This window comes from Spermophilus citellus, assembly GCF_964194105.1.
Source record: "Spermophilus citellus genome assembly, chromosome: 15".
Taxonomy (NCBI): Eukaryota; Metazoa; Chordata; class Mammalia; order Rodentia; family Sciuridae; genus Spermophilus; species Spermophilus citellus.
Genome location: NC_138195.1, coordinates 81,354,523 through 81,376,393, shown reverse-complemented (window position 1 = coordinate 81,376,393; position 21,871 = coordinate 81,354,523).

Below are 21,871 nucleotides of genomic sequence, written 5' to 3'. Positions count from 1 at the left end.
GGAGGAGGTGAGGGAGGCGGGGAGGGAGGAGGGTAAAGCCAACAGGCTGCCAGTCGTTCTGGAAGAAGCCATTTCAGAGGCCAAACCCCAAGCCCTTGAGAAGACATCCCCGCCTGAGGAACATACAGGTTCCCTGGAGCCTGGCTCTCCAAGGCAGATGGGATCAGTAGCCGGGTTTTCTGGACAGGCAGGAACTGAGCCGTCTCTTGCTCGACAGCTGGGACAGAAGGTGGCAGCAGAGCACCAGGCTCCATGGTCCGAGCGGTCCTTCTGGAGAATGCAGCAAGTCCCAACTATTCGGCATCCAAACTCCGAATGCACAAAACCGGACAGGCCAGCCCAGAATGCTTGGCTTAAGCCAAGAGTGAGCTGTGAATCGAGGCTCTGGCCGGTCTTTTAAGACAAATCCCAAACAGCCAGGAGTGTGTGAACACAGTCCATTTGCTCCCAAGGAATATCCTGCAGCCAGAATTCAGTCTCTAGCATAACTTCAGTCCCATACAGGGACGTAGGTCCAAGCTGATCTAAACGCATAAACTTGCTGTCTAGTCTGGAATGCGTTCAAAGAAATCTGAGGTTTATGCCTTTTCCCCCCCTTTTATACTTTCTAAGCCCCAAGCTATTTATTTCAGAATTTGTCCCTGGTTTTCCTTTGCTGGGTTTCTTACTTATTCGGTAGTGTTTGCATGCGGTCCTTCCAGAACAGGGATCGACAGGGTAAGCATTTCTGACTTAGATCTGGACTCCGGCTGGGGAACCAATTAAATGTACTGCCCACCAGGGAGAGTGTGATATTTTTTATTACTTTCTAATTTCAGGCCCTGAAATGGCTTCAATGATCAGAACATTCTTCTGCTTAAGAACCTAAAGGAGCCAGTGAAATGACGCTTTTGATTTGCATTCCATTTATAATGGTCCATACTTGCCAAATGCACTCCAAGGATTTCCATGGGGCCTCAGGGTCTTGCAGTGGGGGAAAAGCAAGACAAAGAAAATAACAACACAACTTTCTCCCCGCTTGGCCTTATCGTACTGGGAGACTGCCAGCTCCTTGGGAAATGTCCTTCTTTGAGAAGTCAGTGAACTGAGAAAACAAGGGAGAGAAGAAGTAGAACAAAATAATTCCACTGGATTAAAATCTATGTAAACTACAATAGTAAATAAAAACTCGGCCTCTCTCTCTCTCATTACCAGCTGGCTGATGGTAGAGCCTCCTAAATGCTTATTAAGGCAAAAGGAAGGGTTGTGTTTTGTTTCTAAACAGGAACCTCCGGCACAAGGTGCGAGGGTGGTTGCTTCTAACTGGTGTTTGTTTTATGCTTTTTTTTCCCCTTTCCTTTAAAGAGTTAGCACAAAACAGAAAGGCTGGAAGAGGGGGTGAGGGTGGAGGGTCCAAATAGATTCTAATGAGGAGGAAGGATATAAAAGTCAGATTCTCCCTGAATATATAAATTTATTTTTCTTTGCAACAAGGAAGGATGCTTTAAAACCCAGAACGGTTCTTGGATAAAATGAATCGTAGAAAATAGCTAACGAGACAGCAAAACAACTAAAAGCTCAAATTATGAGCCATTCCAAATCCTTTCCACTCGCCACAGGGATCTGGGATTTTTTTTTTCTTTTTTCCTTCTTCTTTTTTTTTCTTTCTTCCTGGCTTACTTGGTTAGCCAGAAGGTAATTCTGAATGTTTATGTGAAGTATCTCACTGATATTCTGGGGGGATTTTTCTCTCCAGCAAAAGTTCCCCCTTAAAACAGGGCCTTGTTTTAATTCCCATTAAATTATACTTGGTGTTATGAGACTTCGACAGTGACCTGCTACAAAACAAAACAAACAAACAAAAAAACCTTATTTAACCATTCTTGGTATCAACTTTCTGAAACCGTCATTACAGAATTAACATTTATAATTTTATAATAAGCCAGATATTGCATTTGCTTCATGTTAAAATAGTCTTCCCTACTTTTAAATAGAAATCCTGTGGAGCAAAAATGTTTATCTTTATTGCGTAGAGCCTCCTTAAGCACCACTTTATCATATGATTTAAAATCCAACAATGTAGCAGCCAGCATTTATTATTTAAGGAAAAGGATAAGTGTTTCTTCAGTGTGTCTGGATTTAAAAGCACAAACCAATCCATCTCCCCCCTGCCTCCTCCATCCCCTCTCTTTCCTTCCTCCCATATTAAAAACCCAGCAACTGGGTGTTGTTGGGTTTAAAAGGTCCATAAAAATTCAATATCCCTTCAGGAATGAATATTTGTAGATTATTCGAAATGGCCAACTTCTTTGACGGGTCTTTAGGGAAAATGTTCTACATAACTTTGACTAAAAAGGCAATGTTCCAGATCAAAATACGGCCTGAGTCTACACCGGCAAAATGGATTGAACCCATAAATAGAAACATACACACAGGAATGAAGGAATATGCAGAAGAGAGAGCAGAATGGAAGCCCTCGAAGCTTCAGGCCAACTGAGGCCCTGAACCACCTGGGCCACTGTCCAGGGTCACCCGTTTGCATGGAGACTCTTGCCACAACTGAACGCGTGTGCCTCAGCAACCTCTCCTCTCTTGCAAGCGACAACAGATTGTTAGCCTCTGGGAAGTAGCACTCTTTCAGTGAACCAATTTGGCGTGTTGTGTTTTACAGTTTCTAAACAAAAACATGGCTGGCGTGGAACTCCTACGGTAGGCTCTGTCATCTGGGTGCTTCGAATCTGTTCATTATCAAAATTAGCTTCCTTGTTGGTCCTGCTCCCATTTTTGAACGCACAACCTGTCATTATGCTCTGGTAATGACCAAGTTTTCCAGGAGCCTGGTTTAAACACAGAACTTTATATAGAGACCTGAGATGTATTCCTAAAAGGGGAGGAGGTGGAAGAGGTGGAGGAGGTGGAGGAGGAGGAGGAGCAGGTGGAGGAGGTGGAGAAGGAGGTGGAGGAGATGGAGGAGGAGGAGGTGGAGGAGGAAGAGGAGAAGGTAGAGGAGCAGGGGGTGGAGGAGGTGGAGGAGGTGGAGCAGGTGGAGGAGGTGGAGGAGGAGGAGCAGGTGGAGAAGGAGCATATGTACCCCTTTCACTTTTTCAAGCAAAGACTGGACATGGAAACATGCTGGTTTATGCCCTTGCATTGAGCAAAGCTCAAATTTTCTAGGCTCCACCGAGGAATTTTCTTCTCAATATCTGCATGAATTATGAAGCTGACTTCCAACCAGATGTCGGGGGCTCTGCCCTTCCTGTTTGCTCGGGATGCATCCATGTTTAACTCATCATGCCCCTTGCATTTGGCTCATTTTTCAACCCACTCTCATTTGGAGGTTAGAAAAGAGTTGGGGTTCCTTTTTAAGTCGCTTTGATTTTACAATTTCAGTGAACAGGTCTGTGAAACCCCAAAGAATATGTTGACAGGATAGAAGTGGAGGAGGGAGAGGGAGGAGGGGGAAGCAAAGCAGATGATAAGAAACAAATGAAAGAATCTTGAGCGGTGCATTTTCCTGAGAAGACCTCTGGCCACCCACCTAAACTGAAGCTACTGCTGACCCTTCGGGGGCTGCACTATCTTCAGGAAACACATCCCGCGAAGGCCTTTGCAGGAAGCAAATTCGACATTGAAAGGAGTCACAGGGGTTCTCGAAATTCTGTCTTTTGCACCCTGACTTTCACTCAAACATTTCTTATTTAAAATTTCCTTCATCGTTCTTAACATACACAATTTTCCAAGGCAAAAGAATGACTTTTTAGAGTCTCTGTGTGCCCATAAAATCCTGTCTTGGAGATTTTATTAATAATCATAAAAACATCAGTAGCCATCAAGATCACTTCGGAAAGGGAGAGGCAATTTTTCCTTGAAGAGTGTTCAAATGATCTGAGGCCAGAGCTCGAGTGAAAGGGGAGTTAACTCAAGGCTGACAATTGATCCACCCCCCTCCCCCTGCCGTCCACTGCTCACCTGTGAGGACCGCCACAGGCTGCTCCGAGCCAGCATGCACGGCGCACCTACCACACCTGCAGCCAGATGCAGCCCCACACGGGGGAGAGGGAGGGGGGCAGCATCCCGGCCTTCAGCCTGCAGGTTGTGCATTTACCCGTGACATGGAGGGGAGGGACGAGGGGTTCAGCACTCCATATTTTTTATGGCATGAGGATATGTTTCTTGGGACTCAGAAGTCTAGAATGAAGTGTTTAAAATGCTATTTGACTATTTCCCCCACCAGCTCAAAGCATTAGCCAAACAGTCTTCACTGGTTGTCAGTTAACAGCCACAATCTCTGCCCCGGGGGTTTGTGGGGTGGCCTCCGTGGCCACTCTCAGAGGGGTCGGGCAGGGGGATCATGGCCCTTCCTCCGACTGCCCTCACTTCTGTTCACTTTGTACCTTAAGCCCTGCAGTCAGGAGAAACTTTGAACAGAGATATTTAAAACGTTTAGTAAGCAGAAATTTTGAGGGCTCTCAAGAGATGGGGCAGATGGCATAATGCAATCATCCCAGCAATAGGCAAGTTCTTTTTTTTTTTTTAATTTTTTATTGATTATTTAAAGCATTACATAGCTCATGATATATCATCTTTCATACATTAGACTCAAATTGTGTTTTGAACTCCCATTTTCACCCCAAATATAGATTGCAGAATCACATCTGTTACATATTCACATTTTTACATAATGCCATATTAGTGTCTGTTGTATTCTGCTACCTTTCCTAACCCCTACTATCCCCCCTCCCCTCCCCTCCCCTCCCATCTTCCCTCTCTATCTCCCCTGCTGTTGTTCAATTCTCTCCCTTTTTTTTCCCTCCCCCTTGCCCCTCACAGCCTCTTATAATTTTATGTATCCTTGAAGGTCTCCTACCATTTCCATATGCTTTCCCTTCTCTCTCCGTTTCTCTCCCCCCATTCATCTTTGTTTACTGTAGTCTTTTCCACATGCTCTTCCTTCCTGTTCTGTTCTTAGTTGTTCTCTTTATATCAAAGCAGACATTTGGCATTTGTTTTTTAGGGCTTGGCTAGCTTCACTTAGCATAATCTGAATAGGCAAGTTCTTGACCAGCCCTTCATCCCCGAATTCACACAGACCTGGGGGGGGGGGCGGGGGTGAGAGAGGGAAGCAGAGTAGAGGCAGAGCAGGATTATTTTCAAGACCCATCTTCAAGAAACACGGAAAACACATGACTTTGATGCTCCATGTCTCAAAGGAGGGAAGTGAGGGGCCTGGGAGGCAGATAGCCCCTGGTGGGCCACCTGAGGCCCCTGGTCAGTTTGAACCAATTTTCCTTGATCCAGTGTAAACTGGGGTTCTCAATCTTGCCACAGTTGACATGTTGTGGGGATTTCCCAGTGGGCTAAAGGATATTTAACAACATCCCTGGCTTCTGCCTACTAGGTACTAATGGTGCTCCGTCCCCTGGTTGGAACAAAAGTATCTGCAGACGCTGCCAAATGCTCCCCATTGAGAAGGACTGGCTTATGTTAAATGAGATGTATTCCTGAAAGTGACACAGTAGTTTTCTCAGTGAAAGTTTCCATGTTATCCTGCGTCCCCTTGAGCTGTGACCGAAGGTGAGGTAAGCACATATATTCAATTGACAAGCAGTTAGTGTACACATCTGATTGTAAGGCGAAGCTGTCCCAGAGCATACGAGTATTAATAGATTTCTCATTCCTGGCACTTTCTCAATTATTTCATTTTGAACATCGAGCAAGTGTTTAGAGAAAGGCACTATTAGTCAGAAGTGACCTCAGTGGATGAGTGCTGGTGGCGGGGACAGGCTGGGAGGCCACAGCATCACCTGAACACATCGGGAGGAAAAAGAGAGGTGAAAACTTTTAACACAGATTTGACTGTTATTTCTGAAGCCATGACTTCATCATTGAAAATGTTGAAGGTATTTTAAGCAAGTCTTTCAAAGTTCACTTTTTTTTTTTTTAGAGCCTATAAATGGAGACCTTGTGGAGATCATAAGTATCCACCAAGAGGACAAAAATTCTCGGGGCTTCGAGTAAGATGTTCAGTGACAGCCTCTTACATGGATTCAAAATGCTGGGTCCTGAATAATTCAGATGCTGATATGATGCTCAGTGAAGAATACAGGCACAGGATTCAAACATGGCTTTGGTGACAACTAAGCCAGATGACGAATGTCCATGAGAAGATTGGGAATATGGTGATTTCATGACCTAAATGGTTTTAAAGAAAGATTGGGGGAAATGACGAGCCTCAATGTCTGCACTATTTTATATAATACGAGATACATGCAAATAAATTGATGCAGTGAGCAGGGGAGTAGACTTCTCACTACTTCAGAAGCATTTGTGCATTGGAGGTGACCTTCTGCTTGGAGAAGGAGTCATACCTGCCTTGTTTGGGGGCTTGTCTGACACTCACATCCCGTCTTCTGGAGCCCTGGTGTTTTCAAGGTTCTGTGTGTTATGGAGCACGTTTCAGGTCCCACAAAGACCTTGCCTCTGCGGCGAGACAAGACATAAGCAGGAGAAGCCACCATGTAACCAGGTGTGATGTGGCACAGGAGAGTGGTTTCAGGGGTCTGAGAGGAAGAGGAGGCACATTGACCTCGAGAGATGTGACCAGATGACTTCAGATGTGTCCCCACATCTGAAGATCACAGCCTCACGGGGACTCCAGGGCCCACCTGGCTTGGGCATCTCCTCCCTGCCCCTCCTGTCCCCACAGTGAGCTCTTCCTCTGCTGAGCCCCGACGTTGACATCTCCATGGACACCCACCCACGTCTTCCCTCCTGGCCTCCCTGGGGGCGCCGCCCCTTTCCACCTGCCCTTCCGTCTCTATGGTTGGCAACTTGCCCTCGCCTCCTGCTCACAAGCTCCTATTCATTCTTCAGCCTTGACCTCAAGCCTTGCTCCCCCGGAAGCCTTCCCTGGACTTGGTCAGATTCTTCTGCTTTTCACGCTAAGGAAACTGTGGCTCCTCCCTTCACGGCACTTCTCTGTACTTCCTCCCAGGTGTGTGCTCGTGGATCTCACTGCTCCCTCGAATCTCTCCTTTCATGCTGTGACCCTAGTGAAAGAGGAGCCGGCATCCTTTTCCATTTATCACCCCATCTGACCCAAAGCAGAGTCTCAATAAATAGCTATTGAGTGAACTGATGATTAGCTGAATGCATATTCACTACAAACTTTAGCCTTAGGCTTATTACTATCAGTATTAATGTGTACAAAGCTGAGCTCCAGTGGCGTCATGATGAGCCAAATGCTCTGTGTGTATTATCTTATTAATCCTCATAAAATTCTATGACCTTGGTTCTATTATTAGTAGCCCCCTCATTTTCCATAAGAAGAAAGTGGGGCTCAGCAAAGAAGTTAAATAACTCGGCCAAGCTTGCAGACACAGCCATTGTGCAGAGGACCTGGGATGTGTCCCTGGTCCACCTGATTCAAGGGCTCTACCCACTGTCATCTTATATTATTGCTAAGATTTCAATATGTCCTCCCCAAAATGCATGTGTTGGAGACTTAATCCCCAAATCCAAATGCTCATTTCCCCTAATCTTTCTTTAAAACCGTTTAGGTCATGAAATCACCATATTCCAATGCTGAAGGTGAGACTTTTGGGAGACAATTAGGATTAGGTAAGTTCATATGAAGCCCCATGATGGCATTAGTGGACTTATAAGAAGAAGGGACACTGGCTGGCACACTTGCTCTGTCTCACCACGTAATACCCTCCACCATGTTATGATGAAGCAGGAAGGGCCTTCCCAGATACTGGCAGCTTGGAATTGGACCTCCCACCCTCCAGAACTGTGAAGTAATTAGACCTCTATTCTTCATAAGTTACCCAGGCTCAGGTATTCTACCATAGCAATAGTAAACGGGCTGATGTATTAGACCATATAATTATTTATCTTGTTGCTTATCATATTTGCTCACTTACTGTCTTCTGTTTATATAGTCTACCCAGACAACCTGGTACAAGATCTAACACCCCTAAGAAGTCCTTGACCTTGCCTCTCATCTCTACCCTCTTACCTTACCTTCAGCTGGTCCCTTACCGTTAGGTAACTGATGTGCTTGCTGTGGAGTCAGTCTCGTTATTTACACACGTACTCGTATAGTCATGGGTCCTTGTTAGATTACTCTCTTATTGAGCCTGGATGGGACCTCCAGGGACAGGAAATGCATCTCATGTTTCTATGACTCATGACATCTGGCACGGTGCTGAACGCATAGTGGGGACTCACCTATTACTCCTTTATTGGTTGATGACATCACAGGGATTTCCTGAGAAGCAATAACTTGGGGTTCAGAACGGAAGCATAAAGCAGGCTAGATCTTGATTTCTTGTGATTGCCTCCTGCAAGATTTAATCAACATCTTGTCTCTAACAGCAGCAGAATATTTATCTTTAAAATCTCACACACTTTATTCCACCCATCAGCAAATAAAAATATTTATTGGGAGCCAATTGCTGCCTAGATCCTCCACGTCCCTCATCTAGTCCCACCTGTTGGCATCTGGGCAGAGACACTGGTCCAGTGGCCCTCAAGCCACCCCTCTGTCCTGGTATCTGAGTGGCTCGTTTTCTTACCCAGACCCCTGGGTGACTCTGTGGGAAGCCCCTTCTCAGTGAGACCATTAAGCCTCCCGAGTTACCACATCATGCTAGCCTTTCAATCCCGCTCTCAGATCCCTCCCCACGACACAAAGGAGGCTTGGTGACAAGGCATCTCCACAACTACAGAGATTTTTTACACGAGATCAAAATACTAGCAGAACTTTTAAATTGTGAAACAACGGATCAAGAGAGGAAGACTCAAATAAGAAATGGTAAATATTCAGTAAAGAGCATGATTAGAGTTCTCGGGCGGGGAATACCCACAGCTATCTTCACACCAGCTTAAATCTGGCAGGAGCTCCGGCGCCAAGCAGAAAGTGAAGTAGCGATGCCTTCTTCCCGGTGGGACTTGTGCTGCTACTTGGCCTAATTATTTGTGATATTTCACCCATCATAGGAAAAGCTTCTTTAGAAGAAAGAAATAATAATTTGTCTCCTTGAGAACAAAGAGCAAAGGGTTTTGCTGCTCTCCAGAAGCTCTCCGTCATTATTAGGAAGAAGAATCTGTCCATTAGCAGGAAAACCCACCCCCGAAATACTGATGATCTCCCCCAAATAATCCCCCAATGACTGTCCAACGCCCACAGAGAGGAGATGGCAGGAGCCCTAGGCCCTGCTGCCGAGGGGAGAGGAAAGATGAGGAAGAAGAGTCTGAAAGCCAGAGATGCACCCTCCTTCCTGGTCCTGCGGTGGCTGGTATGGAGGTCACTTGGGCCATAAAGTGGGAAAAGAAAGGGTCTCAGCCTCTCTCATTACTGCTGCTCTGCCATCCCCACACATGGTTTCCATTGGGGGGAAGGGTGTCAATCGGGTTGTTTCATTATCATGGCCACATTTCGGTGGCGTGGCCCCTCCTCTTAAGGACCCCTCCCTTACTTACCACTTAATGTCTACATCTACCACTTACATCTACATCCATGGCCAGAGGTAAGGTGCAAGGCCTCACATATTTGCAAGGGAAGCTGGGAATGTAGCCATTACACGGGGTGAGGGGAGGCAGATGTTTAGCCAATGTCAGCTAGTTTGATGGTTATCAAAGAGGGGGAAAAGAGATGTTAGTGAACATCTACGAGTCTCTGCCACATTCTCAGGATACCACAGCTTTGGGGAGGTTCTTCCCAGGCCACACCACTGCCTGTCAGCCTCGGGAGCAGATTCGCACAGCTGCGGTCATAGTAGGGATTCCGATGCTCAACTACAGTGAATCGGGTTGAGATTTTACAGAAAACTCAAACTGGATCCATTTTATTTTCTCTGCTAGGAGATTGGAATGAATTAGCAAAGCAATGGTCATTAGTCTCTCAAATAGGAACCATCCTGGATGCTTTGGAGTGGCCATCTTCTGTCACATGTGTCTGGAAGTGGAGATCTGGGCTGCAGAACCCCAGAAGGAAGCAAGCAGACAAGGCATGCGAGTCTGGACCAGGGAAAGCCTGAGAGGAGCCACCGGCGTACCTGATGCCTTTATGGTTCTGGGGCTCAGATGCACTTCCTTCCTTTGGGTTGCATGAGAACCCCCAAGACCTTATAAAAATCCTCCATTTTTGTCGTAAGCCAGTTTCAGTGGGTTTCTCTTGTTTTTAAGCAGAAGAACCTACTGGGTGACACCTGGCTGTGTGGCTATGGGTCTGACCAGGTAATACCAGTCATCTCTGTGGTCTCCTTGTCCTGTCTTCCCAGCCAGGGAAAAAAGCACACCTCTATTCCTCAAGACTGTGACCTCTGAGGCTAGTAAACCCAGCCAGTTGATTTTCTTTCAGAGTTTTAAAATCTTTCTTACCTGGCAACTTTTTATTCACTAGGTCTTGGACTACTGGGAGAAAGCCCACAGTACCATGAAGAACCAAAAAAGATGGCACTGGAGAGTGAGGCAAGCACTGGGAGGGATATTTGGGGGTTGGTGAGCCATCCGGTGGCCTTCAGATCATCAGTGTGCTGCTTTGTAAAACTAAGGGAATGGTATTAGAACCCCCTCTAATGTGGTGGTTGTGTGAATCCTTACCCACAGAGGGCAAAATCACCCAGAGGTTTCTGAAGGTGAAGGAGAGAGTTCAAATGCTGTCTGCTACTTACTGTCTACACCTAGGAAACGAACCTTTAACCTAAATTGCAGTTTCTTACATGTAAATGAAGAACAGTGATAGCACCTCCTCTGGGGAGTCTTCCAGGAGCTAAGTGATCATCTTACTTAGTGATCACCATGTGGGCCTTGACACATGGTGTGTGTGCCATGAACATTCATCATTCATCTCTCCCGGAAATGGATCCATCTTGCAGATTATCATACCCATCCCCAACACCATATGACACCATATGACACACATGCCACCATATGACTGACTTGCCGTCTTTGACAGATGTTGCTTTTATTAATTAACTCTGGGTGTCAGGAAAACTAAAGCAAAGGAATGCAGGAGTGAGCGTGAGCAAGCCCGAGCTGTGATGAATTCCTGAGTTATTTTCCAAATAATTTAATTTGGCAAAAATAAGGTTGGGGGTGGCTATCCCTTACTAAGCATGTATCCTGTCGATTTTCAAACTTAAGTGTGCATTGCCACTATAGTTTAATCCATGTGGCTCTGATTCTTTTTGCACTTAACCTATCAAATTATTGTTTGAAAATAATTATTGGATATCTCATCAACAGCCTTTCCTGTTGAATTTACTGTGCAGACACCCATGTGATTATTGCTGGAAAGATCATTGGCCCCAGTTGAGGTCCAGGAGTCTCCCTGTCCACTGTCCTGTGGACTGACAGCCAACCTTATAACTCCTCCTATTGGCTAGAGAGGATTGACTAGAGTGGTCATCTAACCTCAAGTGGACATCCATGCACATACTGGCCACCTCTAAATGCAGCAAGATTTGAAAAGATGGGCTTAGAAGATCTCTTGGAAATTTGATCTAAGTAAAAAGAATGAAGCTTCAGGTGAGCTATGGGTGCTAGGGCTACATAGTCAGTAAATGCTGGGCCAGGGCCGTGATCTCCAAGACGTATCCCCTTGAGTTGATGGGGGAGGTGAGCACTGGTCAGGGAATGGGGAAGTGAGACAAGAAAAGAAACATGTCAATCAAGCATGTTCCCATGGTGCACAACCTTGCTGGGGAACTCTGACAGCCAGCGCAGGACTTGCACCTCAGAGTTATTCTGGCCAAGGGGAAAGGGGGGCGTAATCAGCCTGTAATTATTGGTTGAAGACTCTTCACAAGGGGTGTTGAGTCCCTAGTGCTTCCAGACTGTCCTGTAAGAAAGCCCACAGCAAAGAATCATATGAGTTGGCAGTTTAGACCCGGACAGTTATGCCCAGAAGTGCTAAGTGAGAGGGCATTTGTGCCAGGTGCCAAGAGCACCACTGAATTCATTTCTGAGCAAGCTAAAATGATGAGTGGGTGGGAGGAGGAACAGTATATTAACCTAGATTCTGTCTCTACAACTACCTCCTCCATTTCCTGAAGCTGATGGATTTTTGCTTATTATACAAGAAAGAAAGGACTTCCCCTCACTTGCACTACCAGAAATCACAGAGCTTTGGAATCTCAGAAAACACACCCGCATTTCTCCCTCATCCCACCACATCAGTAAGGGTTATCTGGGTGGCAAGCAATAGAACTGACACTGGTGAACTTAAGCAAAAACAACTAAGTGAACCTACCAGGAGGATTTGAGGAACATAGAAATGGGAAGAAAAGCTGCAGAACCAGCTAGGGACAGGCAGAAAGCCACCAGATGTGTCTGATGATTATTAGGGGATTTATGAGAATGGCTCACACAATCAGAAGCTGGACAGTTCCACACTGGCCATCCGCAGCCTGGATACCTGGAAGCATTAGGAGCTGCTCAGTGCAAACAGTTGGAGCCTTAGAGCAGGAGGAACCAACGGTGCAGCCCTGGTCTAGGCGGAAGGCTGGAGGCTCCCTGGAGAAACACTGGTGTGGATCCTCGCTGGAAGAGTGAAGGTGCTGGTGTCCCCTGTCCAGGGGTAATGGCGCCTACTCAAGATAAATCACCTTGCAGCCCCTGAAGCTTCCTCTTCCTTTTGCCTTTGTTCCAGTCAGGCCCCCAGCCTGTTAGTGCCACCCACATTCCCGGTGGGTCTGCTCCCCCGGTTTGCTGTTCAACTTGCCATCATGTCTGGAAATATCTCATAGACACACCCAGAAGTCTCTTAACCCTAGGAGTCTCTCAACCCAATCAAATTGATAATGCAGACTAACTATTATACTTAATTAGCCAAACTTGGATTATACAACCTTTGCTTGACTCTATTGGCCAATAAGAGAAAGTACCTGGGGAGGACTCTTTGGAGTGATTGAGTAGTCCTTGAAGAAAATGCTATTAGAAAAAAGAAACGAAAGCTTCTGTGTGTTGAGGGAAGCAAAGATTATAACACAACATTAGGAATGCTACTGAAGAGGTATATACACACAGAGCACAGGGCACCCAGAGGCAGTGTGAGACATTAAGTAAATTTCCTGCATTCTGGAATTGCACTTTGGAGAGATCTCTTTCTCTCTGGTGGGCTGTGGTGGATAGACCCTGAGTCCATTGTAGAAGGAAGAGTACAACCGGGGCCAGAAGGTCAATCAGATACCTGAGGCATTGTTCCAAGAGCTTATGATGACTGATTGAGCTCATGACTTGGTGGGGGGTGACAGGAGAGGCATTTGGAGAGCAGAATTAGCAGGACTCGGTCATCAGCTTTTACAGAGGAAAGTGAACAGATAATGTTTACAGAGAAAGCTCAGAGGGTGATCATACTCAGCAGTAATCACCAGGCTTTCCTGGCCTCTCCTTGTGGAAATGAGAAGGTCTAGTCCATTCTTCTACCAGAAATGAAGAGTTATCCATGGAGCTCCAACCTGGTTCTCTGACCCCAGCCAAGGAGGAAGGTGTGATTAGAAGGGAATAAGATGAGTAGAACAGGATCTAATCATCCCTTCAGGGATGACTGCATAAGTGCCCATCTTCCTTGTGCCCTGCTTTCCAAACTCTTAATTTTCCATTCAAAACCTTTAGACTCAACTTTATCGTGTACTCCTTTCCTACACACATATGGTACTCCGAACATCACTTCACGGTTCTACCTCCATACCTTTATTCAGGCCATTCCAACCATCTAGAAAGCCATCTATAGCCTCCAAGATCCAACAACTAGCTCTTCTTCTTTCCTTAAAGCCAAGCAGAGAGCCCCCAGGATCTAAAAGATCTCTAGGAAACACAATGTTGGCTCTTCTTCTGAGTGGTCCAGGAAGTATGGTGAAACAGGAAGAGCTCTCTGCTCTCCAGGCAGTCTCCTGCCTCTAGGAGCACAGGAAGTAGAAAGCAGGCAGTAGGAAGCAGGAATCAGGAAGCTGGAGACACAGTAGACAGCCCACACTGTCTTCCAAGTGCCAGGAGAGAGAATCTGTATGACAGGGCAGCCAGAGAGAGGACCCATTCCTTCAGCTGCCCCCAGTCCTTAAGGGTGTACACTAGCCCTTACATCCTTGCTGATATTTCACACAATGGCAGATGGAGGAGAAGGTAATTGCCCAGAAAAAATTGAAGATACTATAAATAACCAGAATCGGAATGTCTTCCACAGTGGAGAATGGGCCACAGGTTAGGTCTGACCAGAAGGCTTCAGCGGGCCAGTGGCCACCAGTGGCCACACCTGGTTGTGAAACAGCCTTTGTGTCCAAATCACAGGAGGCTCCCCGTGAGCTTCTGGGCTGGAGTGGAGTCTTGAGGGGGGTTTTCTTGTGTGTTTCCATCTCTGAAGCCAATGAGCTTGAACCCCCTGGACTGATTGGGAAAACACAGGTGGCTGTTTTCTTTCCCAACTTAGGGTATTCAGAGTAAGAGGAAAGGAGAGTTAACTATAAACATGAAAGTCACAGGGTTTAGAGTCCTGGCTTTGTCCTCCACTGTCTAGCCCGTAGCATAAGGTGAGCCCTCAGTCTCCGCCTGCGCAAAACAGTCATGCAAGATCATTCTCCTGACTTAAGCAGCTGGGGAGAAGACAAAGAAGTCACAATTGTAAATGTGGTTAAAAAAACATGATGCCAGTGGATACTGCTATGTCTTTTGGAGGTCACCCATTGGCAATTACCCAAACTGATGTGTGATTATAACTAAACTCTCCCCACAATTGTCTTGCAAAAACATGTATGTATGTTTTAACACACACACACACACACACACACACACACGCACATACCCACATGCATGGTTTTATCATGGAGGCTTTTGCATAACCATTATTCTTGGGTTTCAACTGAAAAATATCCAGCCTTCCAAATGTCCCCCTAGGGGCATGATCTGTTGAGGAATAGGGCTGAGAGTTTTATCACTCTTCCTGTATCAACCTAGATTTCTTTGGGCCTCTCCCAAGTCAAGAAAAATAGTGGGAGTGTGATGCTGGTTCAGCATTTTAGTTTCTGCAGGGACAAGTGCCAACATGATATGGATCAGAGACTCAGGGGAGTTTTCAAACCAATAATACAAATGAAAATAAAATAAGTTTGGGCAAGCAGCCTGCTATGTTAATATTATGCTCTGTGTTATGAGCTACCTTTCCTTGAAAATTACTGCCTCCTAACTTGGAGATGTTAATCCTTGAGCTTGAAATCTACCAGATGCCAGAATTTTCAGTTGGGGTTTCCTCCAGCTCTTGTTTGAATGTTATTTGCAGTCTCCCTTGTTTTAGCTCACTCTCCCCTCCATATTTCCAGGAATCTGGTGTGACTGCATCTGAGTATCCCGAATCCCTGTCGGTGGTGGTTTGTAAACACATTAGAACTCTTTCCAAACCATCAAATCTCATCCCACTCCCAACTCCAACCCACCTCTCTGGTTGTGGCCATTGCAAAGCAGAGCTGGTCATGGGAGGTACCCACAGACAAATAATCAGGCCCTAAATGTGTTTCATTCAAAAGTAAACCTGGGAGGAAAGTTCTCTTGGATGAAAAGTGAAAGATAAGTTTTGTTCTGTGAAGAGGAGAGAATGCCGTGAGCAGTTGTGGGTCCAGTCCCTCTGGGCTGGCTTGTCTCTTGCTAAGATGAAGCTCTCCATGAACTGATGCTGCCATTTTAGTGGAAGGTGATTCATCCAGGGGCTCAGAGACCAGAGACATTGGGGGCTGGAATACAGGGCTGAGCAGGTCTGGCTTATGTGACCAGAGATGGAGCCGGGGAGAAGGAGGATGTGGGAAGGGCCAGATGAAAAGCCCGGTGGACTGTTCTGAGCTTCTCATGAAGAAAGAGGAAGAGAAAGAAAAGAGAGAAGAAAAGGAAACTGGAATTGGCTTGTTCTTTCTTTTTTTTCTCTCTTTGTTTTCTTTCTTTTTTTTTTTTTTTTTTGCCTTCATATTGAAGGAGCGATTCTGAGGGGGCTAAGGAAGAGCTGGTCAGGCCATGAAAACCTTGAAGAGAGACGAGGCCTCCTCCTCCCTCTGCCAGAGCCAGCTGGAGACCCACCTTCTTGGTATGCGTCCTCCGACTCTTCTTGAAGATGCAGGCCCTACCTCCCCCCCTCCCCTGTGTCTTCCTGTGCTTCTCATGGATGATGATGAGGTCGTGTGGTGGCTTCTCCTGGCAGGAGCTCCTTTTCAAGAGCATCCCCAGTGCCTGGACAACATGTGGCATAGAAAGGGGACTATATTGAACTGAATGAAAATAATCTTCTATCTTTCATGGGTGTCCAAAAACAAAACAAAACACAACAAAACAGAGGAGATGTGAATAAGTCCCAGGCCTTCCTGCAATGGTCTGAATGTGGACATCCTCCCAAAGTTCATATGTTGGCATCTTAACTCCTGTGCGATGGCATTAGGAGGTGGGACCTGGGGAGGTGTTAGGTCATGAGGGTGGAGCCCTCAGGGATGGAATTAGTGTCTTTCCAAAAGAGACTCCTGGCTCTTCCAGACAGTGCAGATGCAGCAGGAAGCCAGACAGGGCCCTCACCAGACAGTGGGTCTGCCAGCACTTAGATCTTGGCTCTCCCAGCCCTTCCCACCAGAGAGGACCATGTAGAGTCCCCCAAGCTAAGTTGACAGAGAGAGTGGTAGACATGCCGTCGGTGGGAGTGAACAGATGATCTGATTCCCCCTAATCTGAGACCAGCTTAGGACAAAACACGTCAGCATGTTCACAAGGAAGAACATACACAAGCATCTCCTTCATTGAGGGCTGTTGTAGGTGACCTCTAAATTGGACCCCAAGGATCCCAGGTCCTGTATAAATCCCTGTGTTGGGGGTGGACTCTGTCTACTGACTTATCTCTACACATAGAACAGGGCAGAGGTGATGAGATGTCATCTTCAATATTGGGCCATAGAAAGCCTGTGGCTTCTGTCATTTACCCAGCCAAGCAAAGCCAGCTGCCAGGCTGTAGGGTGCCCTGTGGAGAGATCCTCATGACCAAAAACCCAAGAAACATTTCTGGTCAATAGCCAACAAGAAACCTAGGCCCTCCATCCAAAGGCCCATGAGAAACTGAACTCAGTCACGACCAGGCGAGTGAGCCTGGGAGCAGTCTCCCCCGTCAGACCTGCGGACAGTAGCACAGCCCTGGCCGAGAACGCGACTCCAACTTCACCAGAGGCTGTGGCCCCAGAGGCACCCAGCTGAGCTGCGTCCAGAGGCCTCACCCACAGAAACTGAGAGATGATAAACGCTGGCTGCTGTGAGCTGCTAGGCTTCAAGGTCATTTGTTCTGCAGCACTAGGTGACTAATAGAGATGTTTTCTTCATCTATAGAGCATACACTGAGCCCATGTCATTGTTACAAGGAATCATAAAATTCAAAACTCAGTTTCCTTTCTCATGATGGGCCTGTTGCTTTGGATTCTGGGCCTCACCTTACTTTTGTATGTCAACTGGTTGGAAGTAAGAGGTTGTGCTGAGCCTGGCTAGGTATACTTAGCACTAGGTATTCTTAGCACTAGGTATACTTAGCACTAGGTATACTTAGCACTGTATTCAGCAAACAAGCTGCCAGCTAGTCTGCTCCCACTTGCTTGTCCTCTGGTCACACAGACACAGCCTTTAAACATACCAACCAGTACCCTAACTGAAATTAACCATGACTCCAGGGTAGAACTGAAGGGGCAGGCCATGTCCATGCTTCAACCATGATTTTAACGATGACCATCATTCTGCTCAGAGGCACTGAAGTTCTACTGACCACCTGGTGCTCATTCAGGCGTCACCGTGTGAAGTCTCAGTTCCCCAGCACTGTCTCGGGCGAGGCTATCTAACGCTCTTTATCCTTTCTTCACATTCCCTAAAACTTGACCTTTGCCTTCCGTCTTAGACACCACCTCCTCTGTGATGAGCTTCCTGACCCTTAAACCGAGCCTGATCTGTCAAGTTGCCCATCAACGCTCTGCACAACCCCATCCCAGCACCGCTCAGGCTGTAGAACTCCCGGCTGTGAGTCTTTCCCCCCACTAGACCTAAGCTGGTAGGCAAACAGGCCCCCTCGCCTCTCACAGTCACTTCCGCATCCTCAAGGTCTAATACACTTAAGCATCGAATCATAAATACTTGTTAAATGAATGGATTCTTTGTACTCTTCAGGCCAAAAGTTTGCTTCCAGAATTTACTCAAGTGTCTGTTCTCAAAAACCTCAGAGAACAACAAGCCGGATGAAGAATCAGGCCATAGGAGGAAGTTGGAATTCACAAGGACCTATGTATTCAGAGGAGTGGAAGAATGAGACAGCTGTCCAGATAATAAGAGCCTTCAGACATGCTGTGGCCACAGATCACCAGTGAATTCAGGTGAGGGTGTTCAGTTGACCTAGATTATCTAGATAATTCGTTTGCTTTGATCCATAAACTCTTTTATCTCCTTTACAATTGGGGAGTTGGTAAAACTGGTCACTCCCACCAGAGAAGGTGGATGTGTTCCAGGGCCCTGGCCTTCCTCCGACCCAGTGTCTTCCCTGTTAATTCTATTCATTCCCTTCAGTTCCTCCGGGTTCCCTGGGTTCAGGGGTTCAGAACCATATAGAGCTACTTTGTGCTTCCACCAGCCTTAGCACGGAACCTCAGCGGGCTCCGGTGTCTGGTCTTCACTTTGCACATTATTCTGGCTTTGAACATGTTGACGACAAACTTTTAAAATACGAAGGAAGGGGAAAAAAAAGGCTTCAGTTATTTTCAGAAAAAAAAAATCTTACTGATATCCTAAATCTTCTTGCCTTTTACGATTTATCTTAAACCACGTGACTGCACAAAATAGCCACCGGAATTCCTGCCACCCCCCTGACTATTTCTACAAGAGAGAATTCACTTTGAACAAAAGCAAGTTAAAAATTCTACTAAAGTGATTGGTTGATCAACAAGAGTGATGGGAGGTGGGGTACCACCTGTATCAATTAGTTTCTTCTGTGTAACAAACCATCCCCAAACGTTCACTTGCATTTCACTTGCATTTCTATGAGCTGTATTTTTATGGTTGTATTCTGAACTGGCTTGGTTGATCTGTGCTGAGTTAAGCTCATGCCTCTTTAGTCAGCTAATAGGTGCACTTGGGGCTAGATGACCTGGGATGACCTTTCTCATGTCTGGCAGGTGACAGGCTATAAACCAGGATTCCTGGGTTCTCTTCCATGTGGCCTCTCAGGCTCTAGGAATCTGGCTTGGGCTCCTCTCCATACCAGTCTCTGGCTTCCAGGCCCAGCAAGAGAGGAAAGCTCCTTGGGCAAGTGATTTTCCATTTTCTCTGCTTGCTGTACATTTGCTAATGCCCCAAGTCATGTGGCTAACCAAGATTCCAGGGGTGGAGAAATCGACTCTTTGTCTTAATGGGATACCTGCAACTCACAGGGGATGCAAAGAGGAAAAGTATTTGCACCATTTTTTACAATCTGTCACACATACTGTCATCTTCATACAACTTACCTGGTTCAGTCCTCATGGCAGCCTGAGAAGGAACACTATTTCCATTTTGCAGGTGAAGACACTGAGACATGGAGAAGTAAAGTACAGCGCCCATGGTTGTTCCACCATGAAGTGGCAGAGCTGGGGTTTGGACTCAGTTCTGTGGTGCTCAGAAACCTGCCTCTCTAAGCATTCTGCATTGTGCCCAACCCAAGCCCAGCCTGGTAGCTAACAGGTTGCTAATCTGAATTCAAGTCTTTTAATATGTTTTTTTTTTTTAATTTCATGTATATAGGCAGCAGCCTCAGTCTGTGTTTATCAAATATTTTAAAAATATTTTGCAAAGATTATTTTCATTACCAGTTCAATAAAACCTCAAGCTCCAGATGTGGTTAGCCTGGCTCTCTTCTCCTGAACTTTCAAGCCCTGAGGCTTTTTATGGTAATGCAACATCAACCCTTCCAACTCCTTAGTGACATGGCAACAGTGGGATCCTCTTTTTTGAAGGCATGAAATTCTGTTTCAGGTTCCACCGTTGGAAGAGGCTGACTCAGAACCCAGGAGCCCATTGCCAGGCCCAGCTCTCCTTCCAAGACCCAGGGGGGAGCTCAGGGCCACATCTGGGGCTGTTGCCTCTTTGCAGAGATCACGTGAGCCCTTCAAGATTCAGACAGATGGCATTAGGAGCCACGCCAGCAATGGAACCAGAGCCACAGTGAGCAGCTCTCCCTAGCCCCTGCAAAGGTGGCTTTTCTGAATTTCCTGATTCTGCTCCTCCTTCCCTCCTCCCTGAGCCCTCCCTTTCTCGCTGCCCTACCTGGGCTGCTCTCCCCCTCCCCTTCTCCCGTGAGCCTCTACTCTTCCATGTCCATCTCTTCTCAAAGGTCCCTTCTTCTCTTCCCACCCTTCTCCTGGGCTGAGGAATGCCATTTAGCAGTAGAAATGAGCCCCAGAGATGCCTCTGGCTGCAGTTTCGAAGAGATGGAGGACCCAAGGTGAATCCAATATACTTGATGAATCTGGTAATCCTGTTTATTTCGAGGCATGAGAAACCCATTATTTTTTTTTTACTTACATCTATTCTAATTCTACTGTGAAGTCTCCCATGGAGGAGAAATGAATTTGTCTTCATTTGACAATTTTATGACCCCAATCAGCCGGCTCTGTCCATTTGTCTGATTTAAAATGCAGCCAAAAGCCTGGACTGCTTTACCAGAAATCCAAGCAGGGCTGACGGTGCTTGCCATCAGCATAGATTTTTTTTTTTTTTTCATATTCTGTGTTTCTCAGCATGGCTGTTGGGGCCTCCTGGTCAACCTCACCTCCTGAATGACAGTTCTTCAGCAATAGCAAACAGTTCAGTAATGGAAACAAGTGCTTGTTATTATTATTTTTTTTCTTTTTAAAAGATTTATTAATGCTCCTTAGAGGCTGTTTTTATAAAACCCAGCCCTTAGAGTAGCTGACCTTAAAAATGTGTTTATCTAAGCTATATTCCCCAACCCGTTGACCAACATGATAAATAATTTATTTAATGTTTCCTTAAATATTATTTTGTTTGGTTTAAACCCAAAGTAGAAACTCCTTCTCCCCAAAGGGAACACTGTCTCATTTTTTTGTATACAATGGAAACATTTGGGAACAAATAAGAGAAATATAATTATTTTCACAAATTTTGGTTTTGTTAAGTAAATGTTGGTTAATCCAAGGGCTGCGAATTAAATATTGTGACTTTGGGGTGTTAAATTAGAAGTGGAGAAATTTGGTTGCTGGTTATGTGTGTATTTTGCATTTCCATATACTGGTAGGGAAAAAAATATCCACAAATAAACACAGCAAGTAGGGCACAAAGGAATTATCAGCAGGAAAACACTCCACACCCAGGTTGTGCGTAGAAGCAGCCACTTGGGCTGTATTCATACTGACCGTTTTTTTTCCAGGGTTCTCGGTAAATCCAGAGCTTACCTACAGTGGAACTGCCTTTGGAGAAGTTGCTGAGAGTACCCCTCTGCAGAACTGTCCCTCAACCCACAGACACAGCAGTCACAGAATTCCTACCCCTGGGCCACAGAGGCAGGCCCTGATATAGGACAGCCGTTGGATTCTGCTCTTGGGCACCATGATTGGTCAAGCCGCTCATGTGGTTCTGGCAAGCTGATGCTGATCCTTTTCAACAGCAGAAGAAGAGTGCACTCTTCAAGTCATAGAGCTAACAGCAAATCAGAGGCTGCCCAGGAAGCAGCTTGACTACAGAACAGAGCATGAGAGAAGAGAACAGAGCTACAGGGACCAAGTGATTTCTGAGAGCACCATATTCATCCCTGAATCTAGCCATGCCTGACCATTAATTCCCACTTTTGCTTAAGCTGTCTGAAATTAGTCCTGGGACCTCACCTCCAATAACCCAGAGTCCTGAT